Here is a 9529-nt window from a genome sequence, read left to right as displayed (position 1 = left end):
GGGGCCTCGTCACAGATCTCAATGGCCCCGCGGACTATTCGCGCCCGGCGGGCTCCACGCGTGCCCACACTGAGGTCGCCAGCGAGATGCCGGACGCTTCCCCGGAGGCAGCGCTCAAACCCACCCAGCAACGGCCGGCGGGCAAACGGTAAGCGGTTAACATTGATCATAAATGAGCGAGGCTGTGCGAAAACGTCATCGGACGTAATCGGGCAGGTGTTCACTAATGACCCGTACGATTTGAATCAAGATCGCTCTATTGCGACTGGAGCGCAAAAGCACGGGCAAGTCTAGACGCGTCAAAGAGCTCTGCGGTTGGAGAGAGGCGGCCAACGGTCTAGTAAGGCTGCATTCCCCCAAGTAATGATCGAAGGAAGAGCACTCTGTGCCACATGGGCACAGAGAGTCGTGAGCAAGGCCGAAACGGTGGAAATAAAAAGGGAAGCGGCCGTGCCCCGTAAGCAGGGTAACCAAAGCCCGCGGAGGGGGAAAGAAGGACGGCGCCTCCGCTAGGCGCGGCACCCAGCGAAATAGCGCCGTGTCCGCGTGGTTCTCGCGCCATAACCGTGCCCACCGCTCTCGTTGGACCGTCCTGAACGCATTTCGGACCGACCTAAAATGTAGGGGCGCTCTGCGATCCAGCCCGTACCTAGCGGCCCGCGACGCAAGGAAGTCGGCGAGTTCATTGCCAAAACCACCGCAATGCCCGGGCACGTGATATAAACGCACCTCGGACAAGCAGGCAACCTCCCCGAGCGCGATCTGAATACGAACAATGCGGGGGTCGGCCGATACAGGCGTCGCGAGCGCTTGCAGCAGAGAAAGGCAGTCGGTATATAGAGATACCGCGCCCGTCTGCCGGTGGCCGCACAAGTAAGTCAAGGCCTCTGCAAAGGCGATGACCTCGGCGCAATAGGCACTCGTGGCGGCGCACACACGAAATCGGCCCACCGCTCCGATCCGCTCCCGCGGGCCGAGGACGACGAAGGCGGCACCCGATGAGTGCGGCGTGTAGGAGTCGTCGGTATAAACATGAAGGCCCGCGGCACGCGACCTGCTGCGCGCCTCCGGCGCCGACAGTTGCGCAAACGAAAACGCGCGCATCGCTGCCGGGTGTACACCCCAAGGGTCGGCGGGGTAAAGGACGTTACGCGGGGAGAACGCGAGGTCGCCGAACGCGACCGCCTCGCGCAGGGCGAAGAGCTTAAACTCCGCCTCGGTCCTGTCCAGCTCAAGCGACAGTGGCGGCACCCTCATTAAAACCTGAAGGGAGGCCGTGCGCGTCGTCCGATACGCGACCGACAACGCCAGCAGGATCGTGCGCTGCATGGTTGTGACGCGGGCGCTGAGTCTGCAGTCAGGCTTGGCCGACCACCACACTGCCGACGCGTACGTGAGGGCCGGCAGCATCACCTGATGGTAAAGGTGTGTTAATGCCGCCGGCTGCAGGGGACCCTGCATCTGCACGAACGTTAGCGCCCGGCAGGCCAGAAGTTCGGCCTTCTCCTTGAGGCTGTCGGCGTGTTGAAAAAAGTGGAGGCGCCTGTCAAAAGTCACGCCTAAGACCTTGAGGGCCTCCACGAATTTCAGGCCCCTGCCCGAGGTGCCCAGGCGGATGGTAGGGTGGACGCGCTCCATACCGCCATGCCCATGAGAAAACAGGACACAGTAAGACTTGTCCATGTTTAGGGAGACCTTGGCGCTCTCAGCCCATGCCACCACTCGCCGAAGAGCCTCCGAGCCCGCCGCGCCGAGCCCGTCACGCCCCTTAGCCGAAATGACGAGAATGGTGTCGTCGGCGTACGCCTGTGCGGTCATCCCGGCGGGCATGAGAAGCGCAAGAAGCCCATGTACGATGACATTCCACAAAAGTGGAGACAGTGGTGAACCCTGAGGGCTGCCCAGCGACGGCCTGGCCTCGACCGCGCCCGCGTGGGAGGTGAATTCCACACGGCGGTCCTCGAGGAAAGAGCGAAGGAGATGGTATAAGTTGCTCGGTAACCCCCGGTCCCTAAAGAATTTAAGGACGAGGGGGTGCCACACGCTGTCAAAAGCGCCGCGAAAATCCAGCGACATTAGGATGGCCGGCGTCTTGGCTGCCTTGAGTGCGAGCAGGCGGGTCTTCCATGCATATAAGGCCATGACAGCGCTCCTGCCGTGGGTAAACCCGTATTGTTGTTCGTGCAGGTGGCCGCCGCTCTTCAAAAAATAGTATAACCGGCCGTTCAAGAGGCGCTCAAGCACCTTGCCCAGTGCCGACGTAACGCAGATGGGCCTGTACGAGGTGGGTAATTCGGGCGCGCGCTGCGGTTTCGGAATGAAGATGATTCGCCCCGTACGCCAGCAACGGGGGAAGTATCCCAGCGCGAGCGCCGCGTTGAAGAGCCCGAGCAGAAAAGCGCCATGCGACCGCGCGAGCCCCTTGATTATATAGGGCGTGATCCTATCCGGCCCGGGTGCAGACGCGTCCATCGTGTTCCCAAGGACACACTGCAATTCGGCTGCCGTAAAAGGCGCGTCGCGTACACGCGTATAATAGGGCGACGCCGCTAGCGCCCTGATCTCTGCGTGGCAGGGCCCGTCGGAGGAGGGATCATCGACCGCCACGTGCGTCCTCAGTAAGAGGGCCGCCGACTCTAGGTGTGTGGACGTGCGGGCACCGTCGGGCAGCTCGAGCGGCGGCAAACACTGTCGCGGGCGCACCCTGCCGAATGCTTCCCGAAACGCGGCGGAAAAATTGGAGGACGCTTAAGCTTCGCCTTCAAGAGTGGAACGCGACAGCGTTCCCGTCGACCCGCCAAGGGGTGTAAGACAACGGGCTACGGCGCAGCGACTACGCGCCCCGCATCGGACGCGGTGAGCGTCGAGCAACGCAGCGTTTGGCGCGACAACGAAATGTGCGCCTGAGCAAGCGACGCACGCCTGAGCCTTAGAAACAGCTCGTTTCTAAGGCAACACCGCGTTCCCTAGAGGCACTTTTGTACCGCTTTGAAGCATCGAACTCGTGGCTCAGTGGTAACGTCTCCGTCTCACACTCCGGAGACCCTGGTTCGATTCCCACCCAGCCCATCTGGAAGTTGCTTTTTATTTATGAAGTGCCTGCCATGATTTATCACTCACGGCCAACGCCGCGGACGCCGACACCGACACCGACGCCGACGACACCGGCTTTTCTGCGACACGAGCTCCTTAACGCTATCGCGTTAAAAGATGGAGCGCCGCGCACAACTAGTGTACCACGCGCGGAGGTGCGAGGTCTTGGCCGCGCGAACGTGGCAGCGAAAGACCGCAAGGGCCCTGCTGTATGTCGCGCGGAATTGCGCCCGCAATTCCTCCGCCGCGCAGCGCTGGTATCTGCGCCGCAACGCGTTCACAGCGCGTCTTTCCCGCGCCAGCGCCGGGGTCCACCAAGGCCTCCCCGGGCCCTTGACAGGGCGGAGGTTTGCCCGGTAATACCGGTCAAAGAGCCGTTGGAACCCCGCAAGTATCTCGTCGAGAGCGCCCGTTGATAGTAGGGTAGCCCCCGAAACCCGCGCGAACCACGGCTCGCCTGCGAGGGCGGTCAACAATTCCTCCCGCGCATAGCGGGTCAGACGGCGAGAACGACCGTCGCGAACAGCGCCGATGCGAACCGCAACGTTCTTTCTTATGTTCGGAGAACGTGAGGTCCTCGCGAACGGTCCAATCGAACCCAGCCGCGACGAGGGCCGGCGCCGCCAGTGTGACATCGAGCCAGCTGGCCGCGTAGCGCGTCTCGTACGTTGGTGGCGACTGGGGATCGTTAAGAACAACGAGGCGGTTCACCCCGGCAAACTCTATAAGGCGGGCGCCGCGTTCGTCCCCCGCACAGGGACCCCACGCCGGGTGCTTCGCGTTGAAATCACCCGCGACGACGATGTTAGGCGTGCGGGCCTTCGCGATAGCCTCCTCAATGCCGCGAAAGGTGTCGTCCATCGATCGATGGGGCGGCGCGTACGCGGAAACAAACACGAACTGAAAATCGCGTCTCTCACAGTACACGGCGACCACCAGTTTAGAGAGTAACAGGGGGGAGACGTCGTATGGCGGCCCTCGCGTAACCACCACTACCGCCGGATCCCGGTCGATGGCGTACACGTTGAAGTCCGGCGGCATACGTGGCAGCTTGCCTCCGGGCCTGTAAGGGTCGGATACGGCCGCCAGTGGGACGCCCGTCGCCGACATGCGGTCGCCCAAGTGTAGCGAGGCCAGTCTGGCATGATCGAGATTTAATTGCATAAACGCAATGCTCACCGCCGTCTCCGCGCGCGCTGCGTCCCGACGGGCGTTCCCCCCGCCGGGCCGCTCACTCGCTGCCGCCGCGCCACCCCGCTCCCCCAATCGCGCGCAGCCCCCCTGTCCCGCAGCGCCCGCCGCGCTACTGCCCGCCATAGTTTGTGCGCGCTCGCAGCCGCGCCACCCTCTCCATCAAGATGGGGCACTGCGGGAATCCTGCAGGGTAGGCAGACGATAAACCAGCCCGATCGCACTCTGCGCAGCGCACCGCCTCGTCGCCCATGCGCACCTTGCATGTGCCGCTCAGGTGATTTCCAGCGCAACGCATGCATACTGCTTTCGCAGAGTCGGCGCGAACCGGACACGTGGTGCGGCCGTGGCCATACGTAGCACAAAAGGTGCACGTGGGGACGTGAAGGTCCTCGTGGGCACGCACCATAGTCCATCCCACGGAAACACGCTGACGGCTAATGAGAGCGCGGAAAGCCGGCGGGTCAACCTCCGCAATGTAAGCGTTGGTGCCCGACCTTTCCTTGAAAGTCACGCGAACCCTACATTTGTCGGGGTCGAGATTGAGGCCCGGGTTGCGGTCGTTGAGCCTGGCGACAAAATCCTGCGGCGCGACGTCAGGGTCTACTCCCGAAAAACGCACATGCGGATTACGTTTTTCCGCAACCCGGACGATTAGGGCGGCTCTAGTGACGGCATTGTACTGTATAGCCTTGTTTAGATTGTCGATAGACTGTTTTATGTTCGATAAAACCGTAACGCCGTACCGGGTGTGCCGTAGTGCCACGTCGTTGATTCCCTTGGTCGCAGGATCGATGTTTGCCTTGAGTAGGCGGACGACATCCCTCGCTGGCGTGGTCGTCTGGGCCGTCGGTTTAAGAAAACAGACGTGGTCGTGCAGGGGTTGCGCGGGCCCCCAGGCGGCTCCTCCGGGCGCACCCGGCTCCGCGCCGGCATCGAGGAGGCCGCCCGACCGCAGGGCGGCGGCGTAACTCGCCGCGCCGGGCGCCATCGGCGCAGCGCCCGAAGCGCACGCGCCCCCGGCGCCAGCGGACAACAGACGCCCGGCACCCGACGCCGCGGCGCCAACCGCCGCAGCACCCCCGGCGCCAGGCAGGCCGGCACTCGCAGGACCGGTCCCGACACCGACGAGGCCCTCCAACCTGCACTCAGCGACGCCCGCCCGTCGCTGCGCCGCGGCCAGCTCCCGGCGCGTCTCCACGAGCTGGCCCTGAAGGGCCAGTACCGCGCCGCGCTCCGCGGCCGCCTCCGCCCTCAGGCTGGAACAGAGGGCGGTCAGCTCGAACATCTTGGTCATGATGTATTTCCGGCCATCCACGGACACCTTGTTCGGCGGCGTCGTGCAGAAGGCGAGGACCTCCTCCTGGATTTCCCGCCATCGCCGCTCCGCCCGGCCCCCAAGGTCCCCCGGGAGCGCCGCAGCCACGGCCGTGCCCTCCGAAACGGAGGACTGCACGTCGTCCTCCTCGCCTCCGCCAGCCGGGGGCCGGCTCTCCTCCTCCGCGACGGGAAGCTGGTCGAGGAGTTCGCAAAACCGCGCGATCGCCCCGTCGCCGTCCTCCGAAAACTCGGAACCCCGCGAGCGGGTCGACCCCTCGGCGGCCGGAGGCCGCGGGGGGGATCGCGGCGGCGACGCGTTTTTCCCCTTGCGGGTGTTGGGCATGGCCGGGACTCAGAAGGTATGAGCCCAGGCCATCTTGGGCCCAACGGCCGGCATCGAAGAAATCACGGAAAATTCGAATTAGATCCCGTTTGGCCCCGGTGTTTTGCGTCGAATCTGATCCCTACAAGTTTAAAAGCGACCCCAGCTAAAATTGGGAAGTGCCAAATGCTAAATACCTGGTTTTTGAAGAAAAAGGCAAGAGCCCGATGTAGCCGGCCAGCCGATCACTTGCACGAGCGCTCGTGCAACTTACCCTGCTTACGGGGCACGGCCGCTTCCCTTTTTATTTCCACCGTTTCGGCCTTGCTCACGACTCTCTGTGCCCATGTGGCACAGAGTGCTCTTCCTTCGATCATAACTTGTGGGAATGCAGCCTTGCTAGACCGTTGGCCGCCTCTCTCGCACCGCAGAGCTCTTTGACGCGACTAGAGTTGCCCGTGCTTTTGCGCTCCAGTCGCAATAGAGCGATCTTGATTCAAATCGTACCGGTCATTGTCCCCGTCAAATTCCCCGCCTGACACTGTCCTCGGAACAGGTCGCGCAGGCCCGACCCGCACCGCCCCGAAGGGAGACCGGGGGCCCATCGCTTGGCGCTAGAAGCGTGGACAACTCAATGGTCCGCTTCCCGCTCCACCGAGTAAGTAAAGAAACGATGAGAGTAGTGGTATTTCACTGGCGGCCACGAGGACCCCGCCGAAACGAGGCCGTATCCCGTGACCTCCCACTTATGCTACACCTCTCATGTCTCTTCACAGAGTCAGAGTAGAGTCAAGCTCAACGGGGTCTTCTTTCCCCGCTGATTTTGCCAAGCCCGTTCCATTGGCTGTGGTTTCGCTAGATAGTAGATAGGGACATAAGGGTTGTGTTGGGCAATAAAAATTAATAAAATAAAATACTTAATATAGGAAACTAAGCCCTGCCTGCTGCACCGAAGTATTGCAGGCAGTAGATGGGGACATAAGGGTTGTGTTGGGCAATAAAAATTAATAAAAGTAAAATAATTAAAATAGGAAACTAAGCCCTGCCTGCAGCACCGAAGTATTGCAGGCTGCCAAATTAGAACAATAAATGAAAATGACGTGGTCAAATAATTTTGTAAAAAAAAGTGGGGGGGGAGTCTACCACCAGGGGAACCACGGCCAAGGGAACGGACGGTTGCGGGATTTATTATTCGTGAATAGAATACATATTACCAATAGTGTCTGTCTTGACGTACATTGGTCTTCTTCTGTTTCATAATATTGCATGCATACTTATACAATGTTTATTTCTCTCTTGTCTTTTCTTGACTTACAATGTTTTCTTTTTTCGTCTTCAATTGCTTGTGTCCTCTTGTCTTGTCAGTTATCTTTGTCTGTCTTGTCTTGTCGATGTCTTCTTTCTTCTGGCGTCTTCTTTCCAGAATGAGGGAAAAAATATTTTTTCTTTTTCCCTTTCTTCCCTCCCCCTTTTCTCCCTTTTCCCTCTCTTTCCCTTTTCCCTCTCTACCGGTTTCCACAGCCTACAGAAGCCCAGATTGCTTTATCCGCCTTAGTTAAATGATACCGATTGTAGAGCCTAGTGTCTGAACTAGTTCCTTCTGTGCCTTTTTTACTTCATTCGAGTCTGTAAATATCTGGTTTTATGTTAGCTCGTGTTTTCTTTTTCTCAAAGTGTTTAGTTCGTTTCGTTTGTATTTATTTTTTTATTTATTTATTTATTTAAATGATATACTTACGTACATGTATATGTATATCCATATAAATATATACACTTATACACGTACTCGCATGCACGCACACATACTCACACATATATATATGTTGTGTATCTTTCATCTTACGTTCATTTATTTTCTTGGTTGTTGAATAATGACTACTAGTTTAAGTGTTAATGTATGTATTATAGTTCTATAGGAATTAAGAAGGTCGGACTCTGGAGGAGATTGATTCGTTTCTTCCAGCACAATGCAGTATGGAGTATGGACATTCCCGCCCAAAGGGTTAGTTCTGGCCCTGTGATTTTACATCCCTCCATTTATTTGGTAGACCATTAGAGAAGGCAGTTCCGAACTCATTGGCATTCAGTTCAGTTCTGACGTTATCCAACATGTTTATATGAGATGTTTTTAGTTTCTGTGAGCCTCTCTTTACTCAGGTGGTAGCCTTAGCCATCTTACCTTTTCAATCGAGGACTCAACAGTTGGTATTCATCTGACTTCAGTGCTAACCAACGCCGTCATACCGAAAGATGCAGTTGATGTTTTCTGCTTCGGTGCTAGCGTTGGTCGTCATACCGATAATGTCAGGTCTGCTTTTGCTTTTGTTTCTTTTTCAAAACTTTTCATATAATATTTTTGATTCCTGTATATGCCTTTACTTCGGTGGTGGCCGCAGCCGTCTTACCGTTTCAAGGTATCAGGGTTTGTTGGACTGTTCGGTGGTAGCCGAGCCGTCTTACCGAGTTGAGAATTATTCCTCGGTGATAGCTTGGCCGTCATACCGAAGGTGTCAGGTGATAGTTTTTTTTCTTGTACTGCCTAAAAGATTGGTCTGGGGTATGATTGTTTATTGGGATGAGAGGTTGATTTTATGTCGAACTTGAAGATATGTCCTTTTGGACTTTTATTGGGCTTTCATCGATTACATGTGCTAGGTGCTTTTAGTCTGTTTATTTTCTTGATTTTTTGCTTCTTAACCAATGGTATATCTGATTTATTTATTTATTTATTTTATTTTCTTTTACAAACTAAAAAGACCATTTTTTTCCTTTCTTTTTTTTCCTAGATTCTGCAATTTACCTCTTCTACCATCTCCTCCAAAATCGCAAGTGCTTCTCCATCCCTTAGAATTTCCATTTTTTTCTTACTGTATTCATGTCCAAATTTCATTTTTAATTTATCGCGGTAATTTCTAGTTATTTCGCATTTTTCTAAATAATGTTCGAAGGAGTCCGCCTCCTCTCCACAAGTACATATCCTATTTTGCTTAATTCTGAACCTCTGGAGGTAATGTGGAAACAGGCCATGGCCTGTCATGAATTGTGAACTACTATGATTGGCCAAGAATAAGGTTGGAATTTCAGTAATATTTTTGATCCAATCCTTAATATAGCTTTTATGGGTTCTTGACTCCATTGAGTATTCCATTTTATATATATTTGTTTATATAACTGACTATTAATAAACTTTTTGGATATGGGTATATCTATTTCTTCCCCGTATCGAATGGCTTTTTTAGCTAGTTCGTCTGCATATTCATTTCCAATGTTTCCACTGTGACCTTTTATAAACGTTAATATTATTTTATGGTTCTTGTTTACTTTTCTAATTGTTTCTTTAATTTTGTATATATATGGATTTAAGTTGTCTGGATTGCTAATTCCTTGTAATGTTGATAGACTATGCGTTAAAATTTGATAGCTAGCTGAGTTATTCTGGGAAGTTATATATTCTAATGCTTTTGTAATAGCTACTGCTTCTGCTTCAAAATTATTACTATAATTTGGCAAGGAGTATTGCTTAGTGTCTATTATTTTTTGTGATTTTATGACTACAAAAGCTGATCCAGCTCCGTATTCATTAGAGGAGCCATCTGTAAAAAT

The sequence above is a fragment of the Dermacentor variabilis genome, unplaced genomic scaffold, assembly GCF_050947875.1.
Source record: "Dermacentor variabilis isolate Ectoservices unplaced genomic scaffold, ASM5094787v1 scaffold_14, whole genome shotgun sequence".
Lineage (NCBI taxonomy): Eukaryota > Metazoa > Arthropoda > Arachnida > Ixodida > Ixodidae > Dermacentor > Dermacentor variabilis.
The sequence above is the reverse complement of the archived record's forward strand: the minus strand, read 5'-3'. Positions refer to the sequence as shown.